This window comes from Rhinolophus sinicus, chromosome 5 (assembly GCF_057876585.1).
Source record: "Rhinolophus sinicus isolate RSI-liver-muscle chromosome 5, RSI-T2T, whole genome shotgun sequence".
Taxonomy (NCBI): domain Eukaryota; kingdom Metazoa; phylum Chordata; class Mammalia; order Chiroptera; family Rhinolophidae; genus Rhinolophus; species Rhinolophus sinicus.
This window is the reverse complement of record NC_142505.1, coordinates 24233827-24253060: the sequence shown is the minus strand read 5'-3', so window position 1 is coordinate 24253060 and position 19234 is coordinate 24233827. Positions and strand designations below refer to the sequence as shown.

Genomic DNA, 19234 nt, shown 5'->3' with positions numbered 1-19234 from the left:
AATTATGTTTTATTTACTTTATTTTTAGATTTCTGAGTGAGGTATATCAAAAGCTTTTGTTGAATTCATTATGTTTTCCTTGTCCCCTTCTCCCTAATGTCTTGGAGGTTACATGTTCTCCTTCAATTCTTTTGGAAGTTACTTTTACATTGAAAACAATTATTTAATTTAATTGAAAACTACAGCCAAGATGGTCCAATACTATCTTTAGAGCCAGGTACCCTGACTCTATGTACTCTGGATGACTGCAACAGGAGTAATTTAATTCCATAAACATTTAGTGAGCACCTGCTATATGCTAGACAGTGAGCCAGCCACGTTAGTTTTGGAAGATGAGTGAGATAGTTCTTGCCCTCATGAGACTCATTGGCTAGTGAGGAAACTGAGAAGTAAACAAATTATAGCATTATGTGGAAATTGATAATAGACGGACATACAGAGTGATGGGAGAGTATGGAGGGTCGATGTATGGTTGTCTGTTACAAAGGTGGTCACAATGAGCCATCCCTCCCAGTCTTGTATAGTCCCCTCTCTTGAATCTGGCCTAGTTAACTAACCTGTGACTCATTTCTTACCAACAAAATGCAACAGCTATTACACCAAGTTTTCTTTCACATTTTAAATCCCTTTGAAAATTTGGGCTACCTTCTGAGAGAATGTCCTGCCTTACTAATTGCTCCTCAGTTTTATCCATTGTGTTGTTCATTTTATTTTTGTTTTTCCAAGACCTCTAATTGGTTCTTTTCACAATACTTCTTTTAAAGTTTCTACTTATTTGTTTCATTAACTTTGTTTCCTTGGGTGTGCTTTCTGTTTGTGGAGTTTAGTGCCTCTTTTTCCTGTTGTTAACAAATATTAGACCGTTACTGATTCTGTACGCATTTGGATATTTGAGATTTCCTGTTTTATGTCATACTGCCTCTAATGGAGAGTGAGATGTGATGCTGGTGGGATGTTAGTACATGGTGAGATTCCATGTTACTTCTCGGTCTCTCTAGTGACTTCAGGCACTATGTGGTCTCTTTTATCCACGCATCTCATTCCTTTGCTCACTCTACTTAGCACAGGTGGTGTGCGGTGAACTACCTGGCTGCCTTACCTGTTAACTTTACCAGTCATGTGGTCAGTTACTCACCCAATCCTCCCCCTACCCCAACTCTCATCATTTTTTTTTTTTTTTTGTTGCCACCTCCAAGTCTGGACATTCCTGGGGCAGCTCCCACCTTCATGGAAGCCATCTCTCATGCGTGAAGTGTGTGGAGGTTTCCTCATTTGAACTGATTGCATCTGCTTCCTGTCTTTGTTCGTGAGATGTTCATCTTTAAGAAAAATGATTTGGGATAAAAATATAACCTGGAATTGAGAGCTGGCATGACAGATAGGAAATTTTGATTGTTCATTTCAGACCTAGAATTCAAACCTGTTAAGATCATTTTGAAATTTGAGTATAATAGAAATAAATGTAGGACTTGGAATTTAGCTTTAAAAGAGCAATCACCTCAGCATAGAATGGAGAAAATGCAGTTTGGTAGTAATTTATGAAAAAAAAATTATAGAGCATTTGGTTTATTACAAGCTTTGAAAGGTTTGATATAAGTCTGTGAATGTGATTCCTCTAAAAGTTAATGCAGGATGTCACCAAGATGGTGAAATAGGAGACCTCAGCCTCTGTCCCCCCACAGAATTATGATCAACAATTAGACAGTTATCCATGAAAGAAAATGGCTCTGGGAGAGTGCAGGAGTCCACTTAAGAAACTTAGTGAACAGAGTGGACCAAAAAACCCCACAAAACAAACAATCAAACAAACGAAAAACAGGAAAACCGCACAAAAAGGGAAGGAAGAGCAACTCCATTGTGCCTGCAACATCCCATCCCCCAGGCTGGCACTGCTGAGTGTCAAAGGGAACTTCCCAACTAGAAAGAGTTCCCCTCACTGGGGAAGGGAGCACAGAGTGAGCAACCAGCTTCCCTAGCCTTCTGGGATATGCATAAAGGTCCAACTTTGGTTTCTCCTCACCCAGAGACCAGCAAAGCTGCGATGTATAGGGATGGCAGGAACAAGGAAGAAGGGTAGGGGCTACCAGTATCCACCATGTAGCTGGCGACTGTGGTTCCCAGTGCCCTGCTCTGCAAAGGACCCCAGTAGCTCCCACCATTGAATAAACCAGTAGTCAACACAGCCACCGTGGACCTCCTGCAGCTTTCACTGTTGTTCTCCCCACAGGTATGTGCAGATAGCAGCCACCTCTGTCCTCCCCTGCCCTCCCCCCTGCTCCCTGTTGCTGTTGGCATCCAAGATCCACACCAGCAGCCAGCCCAGGCCTCTGGCTGCATGCGTGCGGGACACCAGCCCAGATCTCTGCAGCTGACTTTGGTCCCAGGTCAAATGCTTAGAGTTAACCCCTCCAGATAGGTACCTGCATGTTGCTAAGACTGACTTTTGTCCCCAGGCTCCACTGCTGTGTGTGCATCTGTGGTGAGATCCTGCAGCCACAGGAAAGCACTACCAAAAGCCAAGGCCCCCACAGGTGCGGTAGACCTAGATTTGGCTCTTTGTCCAGTCACTGACAGGCACCACTGGGCTCACCAGCCAGCCAGGGCCCCTGCAGCTGCCAGTGTGCCTGAAGTTGGCCCTGGCCCTTGATGCTGACACTGGCCCTCGCCTTTATGTGTGTCTGTAACTGGCCCCTGCTACTGCACAAGTGCCTGGATCTGGCCTTCACAGCCAAGTGTTTGCACACCACTGGCTCTGGTCACCACTGCTGCCAACTCTGGTCCTAGTCATGGGTCCTGGAAGTGCCACTGAGCACCCCAACAGCCTTTGCAGCTACTGAAGACCCCCCCTGCCCCCACAGCACTTGCCAAGGACCATGCAGTTGTTGATGCTGTGGACCTCAGTGGTCTATAACTGGAGATAGTTCATGAAGTTAATAGATTACACCATAATTTCAATCTAAAATGATCTTCTCCAAGACACATGACAATAAGAAATCAAAGACAAAGAGAATTTTAAAAGCAGCAAGAGAAAAAAAAATCTCTCATAAAAGAGAAGCCCCATAAGGCTATTAGTGCATTTCTCAGCAGAAACCTTGCAGGCCAGGAGAGAGTGGGATGAGATATTCAAAGAAAAAAGAAAAGACAACCAGGAATACCCAGCAAAGCTGTCATTCAGAAATGAGTGAGAGATAAAGACTCAAAAACTGAGGGAGTTCACCACTAGGCCTTCCTTACAAGAAGTGCTGAAAGAAGTTTTTCAAGCTTAAATGAAAGGATGCAAATTAATAACATGAAAATATACCTTTTTTTTGTGTGTATTTGACACCAAAAGTTCAGGCAACAAAAGCAAAAACCAACAAGTAGGACTACATTAAACTAAAAAAAATTTATGCACAACAAATGAAAAAAAAGTCAACAAAATTAAAAGCAACCTATGTAATGGGGAAAATATTTGTAAACCAAATATCTGATAAGGGGTTAATATCCAAAATATATAAGGAACTCATGTATAACACAATAGCAAAAAACCCCAAACAATCCAAGTAATAAATGGGCAGAAGACTTGAATAGACATTTCTCCAAAAAAGACATACAAATGGCCAAGAAGTACATGAACAGGTACTCAGTATCATTAATGATCAGAGAAATGCAAATCAAAGCCACAATGAGCTATTACCTCATACCTGATAGAATGGCTATTATCAAAAAGACAAGAGACAAATTCTGGTGAGGATGGGGAGAAAAGGGACCCCTGTTGGTGGGAATGTAAATTGATGCAGACAATATGGAAAACAGTATGGAGGTTCCTCAAAAAATTAAAAATAGAACTACCATAGATATATATCTATGATATATATATATATATATATATATATATATATATATATATATATATATATATATATATCCAAAGGAAATGATATTACTGTCTGGAAGAGATATCTGCACTCCCATATTTATTGAAGCATTATGCACAATAGTCAAGACATGGAAATAAACTAAATGTCCTTCAAAGGATGAATGGATAAAGAAAATGGGGTATATATGCAATGGAATATTACTCAGCCATAAAAAGAAAGAAATCTTACTATTATGACACATGGATGGACCTTGAGGGCACCATGCTAAGTGAAATAAGTCAGACAGAGAATGACAAATATTGTATGATCTCATATATGGAATCTAAAACCATTGAAGTCATAGAAACATAGTAGAATGGTCATTGCTAGAGGCTTAGGGGTTGGGGAAATGGGGAGATGTTGGTCAAAGGGAATACACTTTCAGTTATAAGATGAATAAATTCCAGGGATCTAAGGTACAGCATGGGGACTATAGTTAATAAACTGGATTGTGTACTTGAAAGTTACTATGATAACAGAGCTTTAATGTTCTTACCATAACAAAAACAAAATGGTAGTCATGTGAGGTGAAGGATGTGTGGTAAGTATTTTATAATATATATGTGTATCAAATCATCACATTGTATACCTTAAACTTACACAATGTTATATGTCAAATATATCTCAATAAACAAACAAAGCTGGGAAATACGAAAATAAAAAAGGTAATATAATTTTAGGTTCTATTTTTAAAGGTGAAACATCTTTTTTAATGCTTAATAACATTGATTTGTATGTCTTTTACTGAGAAATGCTTGTTCATCTCCTTTGCTCTTATTTTATTGGAGTGTGACATTAACCTTTTTCATGTTGATTTGTGAGAGCTTTCCAAGTATTGCCCCTTTGCTGCCACATATATTGTATGTTTTCCTAGTTTGTGCTCTGAATATTTGGGCATGGTCAGGTTTGCCTCTTGGATGCTTAAAATTATGACTAGTAGTGAAATCTATACATTGTTGGGCAGTGATAAGTTATACAGTTATGTTTTAAATTTTACATCTTTCCCTTAAGGTCAGACTATCAGGCTTTTCCTGCCTTGAAAAACACTTGCCATTCTCTTCCTATGAGAAAACCAAGACAATTTACTGAGCACTTTTGAAACACTATAATTTCCAAAGCACTTCCACATATGTTATCTCATTTGATCCTCAAAACAGCCCTGTGACAGAGAGAGGAAGGCCATAACGTATTGTCCATCCATCTGCCTATGCATTCAATAAATACTTATCGAGCACTGTGGATGTGTCAACTCCTATGCTATATGTTGGGATTAGAGAAGTAAAAGGTAAAGTCCTTGCCCTCCAGGAATGTGCAGCCTAAGAGGAAAATAGACAGATAAGTATGACATGGTAAGTGGCGATCTGTATTCTGGAAGCCTATAGAACAAAGAGACTAACTGTGTTTCCTTCTTCAACTATAAAGAAACATTTGTAATATGATGGAAGGTCTGTATTTTAGTGCTGATGTCTTAATTTTTCTCATGGGTGTTCTTAGTCCCCCTCTCAAGTAAATTTTCGGTGGTGTTCATAGAGCCTGACTTAGGCAAAGTTGAGCTTAGAGGAAATTGAGCACTATTTGTAAAACTTTTTGGTTGGTTTAAAAAAGAAAAGGCAGGATATGTCATGTAACTCTCACAATCACTCTCTTACCTGGGCATTGTGAACCCATTTTGTATTTGGAGAAACTGAGGCTCTAGAGAGATGAAATTTGCTCAGTGACCCATGCTCGGACTAAATGGCAAGTCCTGGGTTAGAATCTGGCCTGTTTCTAACAGCTTTGAAGACATGTTGTATAATGCCACAGTATCTCTTAGATGCTGCAAAGTGCAAAGCTTTTTTTTTTTTTTTTTTTTCTTTTCTGAGAAAGGAAATTTGAAAGTTAGTTTAGGCAAAGAAGTGACAGGTGACTTTGGTTTTCTGTTTTTAGTTTTTGGTCTCACATTGTTTCTCTTTTTCTATTGTTGGCATGGTTGCCTGTGCTTGGTTTCTCATCTGATGGCACCACGATAGTGGAGGAGAGGTTATCCCGTTCTTCAGATCTGACTCAGTTGAGCTGAGGGGCTTCTTTGTTAGGCTGTGGAGCCTGAATACCTTTCTTCCTAGGATCCTCCCTACTGCAGACTTTACAAAGGTCTGAACTTGCCTTGAGATATATACGTATGGAAATGTAGAGTGCATGGAGATACTTGCTATGAGTGTGAAAAGGAATTGGACATTAATGAGCCTTTGTAGGACTTTGAGAACAGGAAACAATTGAGAACAGAACAAACTGTTGTTAATCTAGTGAACAAAGTACTTAGGCTTTCTGAACTAGGCTTTTCCCTTGGTGCCAAGTAGATACCGAATGCATTCCTTTTGAAAAGTCGCTAAGGAAAGACAAGAAGTCTTCGTTTTGCTCACTACTCAATGAATATAAAATCTGCAGAATGGGATTTTGCCCAATCAGCCTTGTTTTCTAAGCTTTCATACAATCAGTAATGTTGGCTTATTGTGAGGCCTCATTTTAATCTTCACAGACTTCTGAAAACTGAAGTTTTACCCAGACTGAGACAAGTGACTTTACCCTTTCAAACACTAATTTATTTCTTATTTTGGGTTGACTATTTCCAAACATAGACCATTTTCTGTACTACTTGTCTTTGTACAAAAGGTTATAAATCTCAGAGAGGGTTTTACATGAAAATGTCCATATTGCATAGCTTTAGAAAAAAATATTTTGCGCCAGTGAGATGAGAATGGGTTATATCCAAGTCCTTTTGCAGTCTGAGAATTCCACTTATACATGAGAGTGGTTAAAAGAGTGGGTTCTGTTGTAAAGTGGTAGTTTGAATCTCACTTTGTTAATTATTTTTTATTAATCTTTACTAACTTACTTTTCCTCCTTGAGATTCAGTTTCATTATCTGAAAAAAAGGATGTAATGGGTATCGCCTGTTGATTTTGTTGATCCATGTGTTATTATGAGGTCAAAATTATTTTACAAGTTAAAGGCATTGGAGCAGTTCCCCCCCCCCCCCCCCCCCCCCGGAAAAGTATCCTTGGCCAGTTTCTGTTTGCCTTTCTAGATCAGCTCTTCATTCTTCTCCTCCTTGCTCTGCCCTGCGAGGCTGACCTGTGTGGATCCAGGGTTTTGGTTGGGTTCAGCCAACGGGAAGCACCTGGGAGATTTTCAGGGTAGAGAGAAACGACATCAGGGTATTTTTTGTTGTTGTTGTTCTCTCCGGATTCTGATAATTACTTTCTTCCCTTGCCCCTTTAGGGGTGGTAAAGATAGATGTCCCCAGCTAATCTAGGCTCCTTAACCTTTCTTAGTTTTCCTTAAACCTACTTCCATCTTTGTAAGTAGTGCCTTTATTAAATTCTCCTCCATTATCCCATTTGAGGTGCCATCAGTTTCATGCTGGGAGCCTGATGGTATAAGCCTCTCTTCCTGAAGTTCCTTAAGGACTCCTGGGAATATACCTTCTCAATTGCAGATGTCTGTTCTGCTTGGTGTTGCTTGCTCCCTTAGACAGTTTTGATTGGTTGTTGCTGCTGAAATAGGGATAATCTGGTAGCCCTTCCTTCTGCTTTACACCCCAGTGATCTGGAATGAATTTCACCCAATCCGTCCCTGGTGCCTGTTTATCTAGAGCCTGGTGGGATCCCAGTCCTTGACTGTGTGTGCAGCGACTTCCATGCAGACCTTTAGCCATGGGAGGGAGAGCACAATGCCGCCGAGTGACAAGGCTAACAGTAGGCATTCTACCTGCCTTGTCTGTGTCCCTGGGATGTCCAATGTGCATCAGTAACACAGGCTTGATCCCATTCTAGCTACTCAACTTGTGGAGTTCGCTCTCTCTCTCACACACACAGCCATTTTCCTCAGCATATGCCTACAGGGCCCAGGGGACTATGTAGCAAATGGCCTTTTTAGTTTTAGAAACATGCTTGGTGTGGAACTCTACCAGGAATTCTTTATATGTTTCATGAAGCCCATGGATAGAACTGTGATTTAGTACAATGGTTTCTTTTATTTTATGCATTTAAAAACGTAATTCAAAGAAGGTGTTTGTAGACATCACAAGACTGCCAAAAGGGGCCATGGCACGAAAAAGTCTACCTGCAATCTAGCAGACTGCATTCCCACCTGATGAACAACACATTTTTCTGGGCGTATGTCATGGGCATATTAATATGCACTTTGCAGGGGTGTTCAATGAAGTGATAAACGGAAAGCACTTAGTTTCCACTTGCTTGCCATGGCAGGTACTGCGCTATAATCACCTAGTATCATCAAAATAATAAATACCGTAGGTTCCCCACTTTATTGAAAGCAATAATCTTCAAATGTCAGAAAATGGGAAAGAAGATCCTTCCACCTCTCCAACCTCCCCCCCCCCCCCCCGCCCCACTGATGTACAATAGTTAGGGCATTCCTCTATTTCCAGGAGCAGGGTGGTATTTAGGTTGTTGGTTCTCTCCTTTCTCAATCCCAACGTAGCATCCCTGCCCCTCTATCCAGGCCTCGAGCACATGTCTGCCAGAAACCAAATTAATAAGACACCTGCCCATGTAGTGTATGTACAGATTAATCTTGCTGTCATTTGTGGGTGCCTGCTTTGTCCTAGGCACTCTGCTTATATGAAACGAAACGCTTGATCTAGGTTTTATTATTGCACTATTTAGTCCATCTGAATTAAGCTGCCATCGACTGTACTGTATTTCTAGCTTGTTAACTCAAGCTAGAATGGTATTCTAAAACGTTGATGAAGTATACTCAGAAGAAAATTAATCAGTAATTTAGGAGAGATCATGATGAGTTAATAAAAGAGGGAAACAAAGGAGGGGAGAGAAAATTGATTGCAACTTGAGTTAGAGAAGGGATAGAGAAAACACATTTTGAACCTTGACTGAGTTCATTTTGGTCTGGTTAGAATTTGTAATGTTGTTTTTATAGTAATTATTTTGTTGAGCTTTATTTCCTAGAAGTTAAACAGATTGCATGATGTATTATGAATCAAGAAAATGTAAACTGAGTATTGTTTGGACAGTTGATACTTAAGAAGCTGATTTTTGTTGTTTTAAACTTTGTCTGAAGTACATTTTTACAATTGAATTAGATACCTGTGGGGATTGATGGAAAATATTTGCAAAATATTCCTTAGAGCAAAGACTTCTTATTGGTGGAGGGATTAGCATTTAATGTTCCTTTGTGTGAAACTTTAGTTTGGGCATATTACCTTAATATTGACCTCAGAATCCATCATGATAGAATCTCTAGTAGCTTTTGCATTAGGAATATTAGACTTAATGAACTTTTCATAAACTAGGCAGCAGAGATGAGGAAGTACTTCTAGGCCCTTTAAAATTTTCCCCAGAGGTTGCCGGTTTGACTCCCGCAAGGGATGGTGGGCTGCACTCCCTGCAACTAAAAGAAAAAAAAATTCTTCCCCAGAAATCCTGGGCAGCACTGAGTCCATCCATTCCTTGCCATGCAAAGCATTTCCAGCTTGCAGGACAACTTTTAGTGCTTTACTTTGAGCTCCAAGGTACAGTAGTCCATGTGTGGAATTACCAAACTTGGGTTCAAGTGCTGGTTCTGCCATTTTCTAGCTGTGTGATCCTGAGAGGTTCACTTCACCTCCTTGAACCTTGGTTTACTCACTTGCAATAAGGGGATAATAATGGTGACCTTGAAGCCTCGTTTTAAGGATCAAAATGAGTGAAGGTCAAGCTCCTTGTATGATGCCTGGTACAGAGTTAGCACTAAATTTATGGTAGAAGTTGTTAGGATTATCTTTGTTTGCTGTTTCTCGACAGTTCTTTTTCAATGTTTAAATATCATGTCTCAAAAAGAACAAACACTATAATGACCAGAATCTGGGCATACAGTTGGCACAGAATGAATAATTTGAATTAAATTGGATGAGCTTATTTTATTACTAAGTTTTGCAGATACCAGACTTCAGGGAGTGGAGGAATGAACATGGAGACTGTGTTCCTAAAGTACTTTTTCAAGAAAAACAAAATCAGTAGCTGAGGGGCCCAAGGTCAAGGGAAGGTTGTCTTGTAATGGAGGGGGAATATCTCAAGGCTGGAAAGAAGTCATTGGAAATAGAACCTGAAGATAAGAATTGGAGGGAGGTAACTTAAGAAATGGACTTTCCATGCTGCTGGAAAAGCCAGCCTTGGAAAGCATTAGAGACATTTATAGTGTGTGGGGACATTGTCCTTAGTGCTATGGAGAATTTGGAGGGAAGCAATGCAAATCCCAAACACAGAAATTCCTAATTTTTATGTAGTAAAGATTATCAAAATTTTCCTATATATTTAGCATATATATGTATATATCTGGAAAGATGTCTTAAATGAGACACAAAATCTGCTATATATGGAAGAGAGAGTGAGAGAATATTTTGTTCCATATATTTCATGGGTACAAAAGTGGAAAAAGTACACTTTTCCTCATTTCATTTCCCCCCTCTATTTAGAAATCCTATTGTTGATGTAAGAAACGTCCAAACCTGTAGAGAACTTTAATGAGTTTTTTTGAGCCAAACTGACGATAATTGCTGGGAAGCAAAATCTCAATGGATTAAGAAAATTCTCTGGAGAATGGCAGCTGTTCAGCTTATTTTATACATTAGAGTCAAAGGAGGCGATGTAAGGAGGGTTACATGAAATCCACTGGTGGTAGATTAAGGGAATGGGAGAAAACAAAGCGGGGAAAACTCTGGGATTGGATAAAAAGTAAAATGGAGACACATACTGCGTTCACATTGATGGGTACAGGATAGTTAGTAATTGGCATTTATAGCACATAGAGATGGTCTGTGGGAACAACATAACAATTAGGCGTTGTGTAATCTCATGCTTTAGTGCAGTAGGTGTGCCTGAGGAGTCTGGAAAAAGGGGATTACTCTGACATTTCAAAGATGTGTTATTTTAGATGCAAAAAGACAATAGACAGGCTCACTTAAGGTAAAGACTGACCTTTGCCAAGGAAGCTACAGGCCAAGGATGTGACTACCTGCCATGACCCACTTCTGGTTAGGAATTTTAATGTTCATACCATCCTATGTGGTTAATTTCAGTCTCTGAGTTTGTAGGGCCCGTCATGCTGGCCTCCCCTGGGCTTGTCAGGTTTAGTATGTGACCACTTTTTTTGTCCACACTATGTTTTATGTTTATTATTTTGGTGGATAGTGTTTATATTTTAACATGCCTATTAACAAAGTTTAAAGTTTATGCATATTTTTCCCTTCTTTCCTAACAGTACATTGGCTATAGAATATTACAATTATGATCACTCTGTCTCATATGCTATATGACTGTTTTTCAGTATTTTAGTTCTGTTCTGCCTTCCCTCCCTTTATTCATTATTATTGCTTTAAGCAGTTAATATTTGTTCATATTTTCTCATGTATTTATTAAAAATATCTTTGACCACTATCTTTCTTGAATCTCAGATCTTTTATTAGGGATATGTTTCCTTAAGCCTAAAGTACATCCTTTGAAATTTTCTTTATCAAATATGTATTGGTGATAAACTTATTCTGTTTTTGACTTTAATTCTTTCAAGAAATTGATTTTAATTCTTCCTTGTTCTTGAAAGAAGTTTCTTTGCCATTCAAATGTAGGTGATCTTTTTTCTCTCTTTTTATGATTTTTCCTTTATCTTTGGTTCTGAAACTTCACTGATTTGTCTCAGGGAAAATTTCTAAAAGGACCCACCTTGATGTGAGGATTGCTATCTTTCACCAATTCTGGAAAATTCTCAGCTATGGTTTCCTTGAATAGTGCCTCCTCTTCATTCTATTAGTTTTCCTGGAACTCCAACTGAACACAAGTTGGACCATCTTATATGATGCTCTATGCCTTACAGTCTCTATTTTATGTTTTTATCTCTTTGCCTCACTGGGATGCATTCTGGCTCATATTTTCATAGTTGTCTTTTTCCTTAAACACATAAAACATTGTTATTTTTATTTTGTACTGTACAGTTCCAATATCTCAAGTATTTGTGGGATTGACTATATGGTCTATTGTTTTTCCTGGCTCTCCACTCATGGTCCATTATTTCTCTGTTTTGTGCGTGTATACTGTGAGCTGTTTGTTGTCCTTGGAACTTCATCTATGAGAAATTTTTGAGGCCTGAGATGATGGTGTTTCTCAGAGAGAATTTCTGTTTGCTTCTGCCATTTGTCTTGGCACATTGCTAGCCCAGGCCTAACTTTAAATTGAATTTTGTACTTGAGGTGTGTGTGTTTGTATGTGTGTGTGTGTGTGTGTGTGTGTGTGTGTGTGTCTGTATATGTGTGTAATACGTAGTTAGCATGAATTTGGACCACGAACTTATGTGAGAGCTGGTTTGTGGTAGTGAATTTAAAAAATTAAAATTTTTTTTTCCCCTTCAGGCAGTGCTAAGGATGAAACAAGCAAGTTTACTTTATTCTCTTTATTTCTCATTTGCCCTTCCACTGCAGGCTGTAGTTAGACTCTTCATCTTGGGTGGCCTTGGACTTTTCCTCTCTTGTCTGCGTCTCTATAGCCTTGAGTGCCAAGACTTCCTGTCCATTTAGGCCATTGCTTGAATTCAAATATTTATTACCTTTTCCAGATACTACTGTAATTGCTACTTTATTTTTTGGTCCCCAAGTCTTCCATTCTCACTTTCGTTTTTACATTGCCATCAGAGTGATCTTTCTAAAAAATTAAATGGGTAATATAATTATCATACAAAGAAGAAACATTTGGCATGCAAGGAACTTCACCAACTGTCTGTTGATGAAGTCTCACCTCATTCACACACACACACACACACACATCTCTAGCCACTTCCCTTACCCTGTGTATTCTATACTTGTCGTACTACATTATTCATTATTTTCTGAATAATCTTTAGCATCTTCTTGCCTTTGCACACGCTGTGATCCCATTTAGGACATTTATGAACCTCATGATGGGGACTAGGCTAAGACAAGTGAGGTGTCGAGGGTGCAGAATTTAAGGAGATACTTACTCTCAGGTTCATGCAAGTGCTGTACTGCTTCTGCCTAATGAACAGCCTAATGCAATTATCAAAGTCAAACTCATATGTTACCTGATTACCTTTCTGAAAGAGAAATGTAGATTGTGCTAAATACCACATCCCACAAGGACAAGACAGTGTCTGTTCAGCGTGGTATTGCCAGTGTCTAGAACAGAACTTGTCACATAGCAGGTGCTCAATAAATATTTGATGAATGAGTAGATTCTTAGTTTCTTTTTGGCAGAGAATAAGTCATATTTTTCTGTTCCTTGCCATTTTATAATTCATTCACACTCAATTCTTAAAAGATGTTTGTTTGTTTGTTAGTTGAGTAAGTGGAAGGAAGGTCTGTTTAGTCCTATCCAAGCCTGGGAAGAGTCTGAGTGAGGCTTATTCCTATTACCTGCTGCCGGTGTGCTTACCGTGCCTTTCTCTTGGTGTTTTATAGCAGGGTGTGGATACAGTTAGGTTGAGACTATTGAAACCGGGTGGCTTCACCTGGAAGATTCTAACATACACATGAATTCTTGAACCCCTTTCCCTGAGACTATGATTCCATTTTTCTGAGGGAAAATCCAGGAATCTGCACTTTTATAACATCCCTAACGTGGTTCTGGGAATGAGTCAGATTTGGAGATCAAAACACCACAGCACCAACAATCGAATTTTTAGATAGTTGCATGAATTTTAAAAGAATAGTGATTGCCATAAAGACTTTAGAATCCTGAATGTTTTAAACATACTTACACATCTGCAAATGTTTCTTCAACATGCTGCCAGCCATCCTGAGAGTATGACTTAGGAGAAGACACAGCCATGAATATATTTGTACAGTTCAAAATGTGATCTCTATTTATTTTCCATCTTCAGGAAAATTCTCATGCCCTCCCCGATGATCTCATCCTAAATGGATGGACTGGAAAGGGTAGACCAGGGAAGAAAGCAGAAAGGAGGAAAAAAGTAGAACTGACAATAATTCCAGTCTCTACAGAAATAATGTCCTCATGAGAGAATGAGTTACACAAATACTCGAGATAAAGATGGAACAGTTTAAATACCTGAAGGAAAAACATACACATTCAGTGGGAACCTCAAGTTGTTGTTCAGTCCTTTAGTGACGTTTACATCTGAGAAGTACATTGCAGGCATTTGGAAATAATGGATGTCACGGGGGCATTATGTTCAAAGACATTAAGAAGAATCCACTCCCTTAGAAATAAACATCTAACCTAAGCCATTAGGAATTCGAAATGAGAGACAGAAATAGCTTCTGCAGTCCCCCTTTGCTCTTTCATTTCTATTTCTACCATTTCATTATTCATCATTTCAGTGCAGTGCAGTTCGCCTATTTATTTGAAGTGTGATTCCAGACGACAGGCAACAGGCCCAATGTTCTCTGTCTTGTACAGCCCTTTCCGCCCCGAAACAGAAATTATATAACTTGTTTTCAATTGTGCAGACTGGGGAGGATTCACATGTTCGGTTTGGTGAGCTTCCAGGAAATAATTTTAAAGTGTTTATCTGAAGTTTATCCAGACTTTCTTGATCTAGAAGTTAGACAGGAAACCTGGCAGAGAATTGAAAGAAACTAGGATCTGAAGAGAGGGAAATGTAACCAGAGGATTCTGAGCTGTGATACTCCTTGGTGTTCACACCTTGGAAAGTAGGAGGCCCGATTCTAGAGCTTATGTGATTTACATTAATATATTTGCTACCATTTGCTATTGTTCATTGTTCTAGTTACTACTGCAGTGTAACAAAGTACACTGATATGTCATGGTATAAACCATTTTATTTTGCTCATAATTTTGTGGGTCAGGAATCTGGAAAGGGCTCAGCTGGGTGGCTCTTTTGTGGGCTGCAGTCAGATGTTTGTCATCTGAAGGTTTTACTGGGCTAGATGTCCAAGCTGGCTCACTTGTGTGGTTGGCAGTTTGTTAGTATGATCTCCCAGAGCAAACATCCCAAGAGAACAGGCAGAACCTGTATGGCTTTTTCTGACCTAGCCATGGAGATCCCTACTACTGTACTGTATTGCTCAAAGCAGTCACAAGTCTCACCAGACTCAGTGGGAGAAGACACAGGCTTCACTTCTCAATGGGAGTAGGGGGAAGGAATTTGTGGCCATTGAGAAACCAAAACAAAACCCATCACACTCACATAATACTCAACATTAAGTTACATATACATATAATCTTACTTAATCCTCACAAAAACCCTATGAGGTAAGTACTATAATTATTGTTTTACAGATAAGGAAGTCTGCGTCAGGGAGGTTAAATAATTTGTCCTAGGTCACACAGCTTGTAAGTGAGAGATGGCACATGAACCTACAACTGTCTGTCTCCAAATATCTACCATCTCTGTTAAGTACTGCAGGGTACTTTAAAGTCTCAAACTTTGTCTCAAATCTCACATATTATAGCTGTTCTAGGCAACTGGATAATTCCACCCAGTATAGAATGTTAGCACATGAAGTGCCAATTTGGGTATCCTGTTTGTCCATGTGAAGCAAAGAACATTCATTTGAAGATGTGGTCCTTTGCCGTTAGTTAGGGAAGTGTTGTTTGGTGAGGGTTCAGCCCCTTCTCTAGAGATGGAATCTGGGCTGTATTACTCAGGTAGCCCAAGAAAAAATTAGCATGATACTGTGCAGGGGTGCAGGGTATACGTTATTAGCAACTCCTCTGAGGGTGAATAAATGTGAAACAGATGTGACAATTGTAGGAGCAAAGCCCTACAGCAAAGGTGTAAACTGGTTATTGGCTTGTCCAGTGTGAACTATGCCAACTACCCATGTGGACAGATGGAACCACAGAAAGCGTTTATGAGCTTACATGACTGAGAGCAGATGCTGTTCTGCAGGACCCAGAGACAGGCAGGCCCAAGCAGAGAGGAGAGGAGAGCAGAGCTGTATCCTTAGAGGAAGGCAGTGAGCAGATACCAGGGGGTGGTCCCACAGAGCTCCTTATTGGGGGAGGCACAGAAGCTGTAGGGCAAAGACCTCAGGGGAGTAAGTCCTCTTCGTCACTCTTTTCCTCTCTTCTTTCCACAAATATTTATGAAATATTGGTAGATATTGTCCTGGACCCTGGAGATTGAGTGAGGAATTAGCTAGACATCTTTGCCCTCATGGAGCTTACAGTTTAAATGGGGGAGGGAGGCAGAGCCATTAAATGAATAATTTCACAAATAATTACCTAATTTCCATAGTGATACGTTTTATCAAAGACTTCTAATTGCCCCCCCCCCCCCCCCCCCCCGCCATCCACCTCCTCTTCTTTTTAGTAATGGAGTCTGCTGGAGTAGCAGCAGGGCATGTGGCTATAAACTACATCTCCCAGCCTCCCTTGCAGCAAGGAGTGGCCCTGTGAGTCAGTTTAGGCTAATAAAAGTGATGGGTGTCACTTCCATGATCCGTCCTTAAAATGAAAATCAGTTGCCTTATATCTTCCTCACCCCTCCTTTCCTGATGGCAACTAAATGGTAACAATTTGAGCAGATACCTTGGACCTAGAGGTGGAATTTATCCATTAAAGATGACTTGGCCAGTTGTTTTCCCCTATTGTTATTATGACAGATTAGCTTTTATCCTGACAGTGCTAATATGAAAAATTATAGTGTGAGACAAGATACCACTATTCTATACCTATTAGAATGGCCAAAATCCAGAATATTGACAATACCAAATGTTGGTCAGGATGTGGAGCAACAGGAACTCTCATCCATTGCTGGTGAGAATGCAAAATGATACAGCCACTTTGGAAGACAGTTTGGTGGTTTCTTAAAAAATTAAATATACTCTTAGGATACGATCAGGTAATTGTGCTCCTCTGTGTTTATGAAAAAGAATTGTAAACTTATGTTCACACAGATGTTTATAGCAGCTTTACTTATAATTTCTAAAAATTGGAAGCAGCCAATATGTCTTCAGTGGGTAAATGGATAAATAAACTGTGGTACATCTGGGCAATAGAATATTATTCAGCACTAAAAGTAAACGAGCTATCAAGCCATGGAAAGACATGGAGGAAACTTAAATACACGTTCCTAAGTGATAGGAATTAATCTGAAAAGGCTACATATTATATGATTCCAACTATATGACATTTTGGAAAAGGCAAAACTATATAAAAAGGCAAACTATGTAGAAAGATCAGTGGTTGCCAGGGGCTAGGGAACAGGAAGGGATTAATAGATGGAGTACAGAGGATTTTTAGGGTAGTGACACTATTCTGTATGATACTATAATGATGGATTTATGTTACCACACATTTGTCCAAACTCCTAGAATGTATAACACCAAGAATGAACCCTAATGCAAACTATGGGCTTTGGGTGATTATCATGTGTCAGTGTAGGTTCATCAGTTGTAACAAATACCCCTCTGGGGGGGATGTTGGTAATGCTGGAGGCAATGCATGGGCTGGGGCAGAACATACATATATGGGAAATCTCTGTATCTTCTGCTCAATTTTGCTGTGAACCTACAACTGCTCTAAAAAATAAAGTACATTAAAAGTATAGTGTGCTACAACAGACATGACTACTGTGTTTCCCTGAAAATAAGACCAGGTCTTATATTAAGTTTTGCTCCAAAAGTTGCATTAGGGCTTATGTTCAGGGGAGGTCATCCTGAAAAATCATGCTAGGGCTTATTTTCCGGTTAGGTCTTATTTTGGGGGAAACACGGTAGGAAAGCTATCGGATTAAGGGTTAGTTAGCACTAGCAGGTTCTATCATCTGCAGGAGACAAATAAAATGAGTTGACAAAATAAGCAGAACATAGTTTGTAATTGTTGCTTTTACTTCTTGCTTTAAAGATGTTCTCTGGCTAAAGCCCCTTTCTTGCAGACCAAAAAGCCTGGATTAGAGTTGCCAGATAAAATACAGGATGCCCAGTTAAATTTGAATTTCAGACAAACAATGAATACTTTTTAAATATAAATGTTCCATATGCAATATTTGGGACATACTTATACGATTCTTTTCTTTTTGTTTATCTGAGTCAAATTTAACTGGGCATCCTGTATTTTCATTCATGAAGTCTGGCAACCCCAGCTTGGACTTAAGTTCCTGTGGGATTTGAGGAGCTAAACTCTTACTTCTTAAGATTTATTCCTGTTTATTTCCACAATGACTGGCACATAATAGGAGCTTAATAAATAATTTAAGCCTCTGAGATGAACAATGATAAATCACCAAAGTTCATCGGAAATGTGAAACTTATAAAGGATCAAAATTGTGTATTCTTTCAATTTTAATTTGCCATGATCAAAGATGCTTAGTTTTGATTTGGCCACACTTTGTCTGAGACTATCTGTCAATTCAGATGATCTTAAAAAATGGATTAAAACTTCAATAATGCTTATATCTTCCAATTTTATCTGGGGAACAGAGGATTACACAAACATTAGTTTTATAGATGATGGGAGTATAATTTTTTAATGCTTTCAATTTAAAAGTTGTATACATTGAAAAAAATGGAAATCTTTATAAAAAATATACCCCTTGATTTTCTGCCTTCTTAAGCAGAATGAATGAAGCATCAGGCAAATTGGTTGAGTTTAGATCAAAGTTCATGATTATTGGAGGGAGGTCATTGAGAGGACATGCCTGATAGTTGACCCTGGAGCTGAATTGGGGCAATCTGAGCCTTCTCACCCACTCTCCTGTCCTTGGAATGTACATTCTGCCCATTGTTTCCATAGTGGGAGCCATTTTCAAGGATGCGGCCTGAGAGAGTAATGTGTTGTGAGACCATCTGGACTGTATACGTGACTGAACCCAGGTAAGGCCTCTATATAAACTCTTAAGATGCTCTTGGGAGGTGTAGCCATCTACTCGTTTTGCTGCTGCTAAAGACAAGCCTCGTAATATGTTTCCTTGCTTAGTAAAACTACCATCTACTAATCTGGAGTGGTCTGCTGCTTTCTCGGGTCTCCTTGATTTCCATGTATGAAGGCCAGTTTACAAACCAGCAATGATGTTTTTCCTCATCCAACCTCCTACCATAACCTTTGGTGACTTTGGCATTCTTCTTCTTTTTTTTTTTTTTTAAAGATTTTATTGGGGAAGGGGAACAGGGCTTTATAGGGGAACAGTGTGTACTACCAGGACTTTTTTTTCCAAGTCAAGTTGTTGTCCTTTCAGTCTTTGTTGTGGAGGGTGCCGTTCAGCTTCAAGTTGTTGTCCTTTCAGTCTTAGTTATGGAGGGTGCAGCTCAGCTCCAGGTCCAGTTGCCGTTGTTAGTTGCAGGGGGCGGAGCCCACCATCCCTTGCGGGAGTTGAACCAGCAACTTTGTGGTTGAGGGGAGGCGCTCC

At 39.5% G+C, this 19234-nt stretch overlaps 1 protein-coding gene across 11 annotated transcripts in view; it reads left to right on the top strand.

The window, feature by feature from the left end:
* The window catches only part of NR1D2 (nuclear receptor subfamily 1 group D member 2), a 122276-nt gene that overhangs the window by 63853 nt on the left and 39189 nt on the right, over positions 1 to 19234 (top strand). For 3 of the 11 annotated variants that reach the window (XR_012489652.2, XR_012489646.2, XR_012489644.2), the window contains 2 exons: positions 5057 to 5248; positions 18622 to 18701. The exons of 4 other annotated variants lie outside the window; for them this stretch is intronic. The gene's annotated coding sequence lies outside the window, so the exon portion shown is untranslated. The remainder of the gene's footprint in view (positions 1 to 5056; positions 5249 to 18621; positions 18702 to 19234) is intronic. 4 more of the 11 variants (XR_012489650.2, XR_012489649.2, XR_012489643.2 and 1 more) reach the window with 2 other exon arrangements.